The sequence below is a fragment of the Neophocaena asiaeorientalis genome, unplaced genomic scaffold (assembly GCF_003031525.2).
Source record: "Neophocaena asiaeorientalis asiaeorientalis breed wild unplaced genomic scaffold, Neophocaena_asiaeorientalis_V1.1 scaffold388, whole genome shotgun sequence".
NCBI lineage: Eukaryota > Metazoa > Chordata > Mammalia > Artiodactyla > Phocoenidae > Neophocaena > Neophocaena asiaeorientalis.
Window position 1 is genome coordinate 4,952,391 of NW_020172738.1, and position 1,174 is coordinate 4,953,564.

A 1,174-nucleotide genomic window follows, 5' to 3' on the forward strand; every position below is an offset into this window, starting at 1 on the left:
CTGCAATGCAAGGCTTGAAAGACAGGCAGCCCCACCAATCAGCAGGCTTCCCCAAGAAACTCCCCCCACCCCTCAGCCCGGTATTAGGCCCAGGCGCGCTCCTCTGCTTCCCAGCGGGTCCCGTCACTGAGCATGCCCGGCGCCTCCACTGCTGCGTTTCCCGGCGAGCGTCTTGCAGTGCTTGAGAGCTGGCGACCCCAAAACGGGCCAGCAATGGGGTGGGAAAATAAGATAGCGTTAAAAAGAGTGACAAGCGTCATTTTATTAAGGGTACTTAATGCCACCTGGACCAGCAGGGGACAAACTGCTTGTTTACAGGTCAGTTTAACAAACAAACAAAAACTTTGGGGAGCATTTGCTTGTGGTGACACTGAGACAGCAAGCTAACAGTGTAAGAGTCTCTGCAAGTAGACCCAAGTTGCTGACCTGTTCTACTCATGAAGTGGAGCCTTTTTCTGTACAGTTGAGCTGGCACCATCCTGTTTTCTCCCGATTATCCTTGTGGTCAAGGGTAAAAATTGTACGGGGTGGTTCAATGGGTGTGGAAGCTGTGTGTGAAACAAACACTTCAGCCAATATTTACACAGTAGAGTTCTGGCCCTATGAACCCTCTGTAGGTCCCTAACATCTTTTAAAAATCACAAATAGATTTCAGAATATGATAAGGGCCGGGAGTCTCATTTTCTCCCCAAGCCTTCATCCCAAGGTGTGAATCCCCGCCCTCTCTCTAGGATGGGGCGGGGTGGGGGGGGAGAAGCAGTGATATTGACATTTTCTCCCTCAGTTCCTCAGCAGCTAACCCCACCGCGCCAGACATACGACGCTTCCCAGGGATCCCTCTTCTTGTTTTGGAGTGACCATAACCCCCCCCCAATCACTGCCCTTGGGCGTCCCTCTGCTTTTTCGTGGTACTTCATTGCAGCAAATGCGGGGATTCCAAGGTGGAAGGCTGGCCCAGAAGTCCTTTAGAAAACCTCACACGAAATACAGATCTCACCATGGCCTATCACCCTGAAACTGAAATCCAGCCTTTATATTTCCAGGGAGAAAAAGCCTTGACTAGAAACCTCCTTCCGGAGGGGTTGATCTTACCTGTTAGGTAAGATCCAGCCCAGCTCTCGCGCCCCCTCCTCCCCGGGCCCTCCTACGCTGGGCTCTGAAGCCGCAGTGCCCC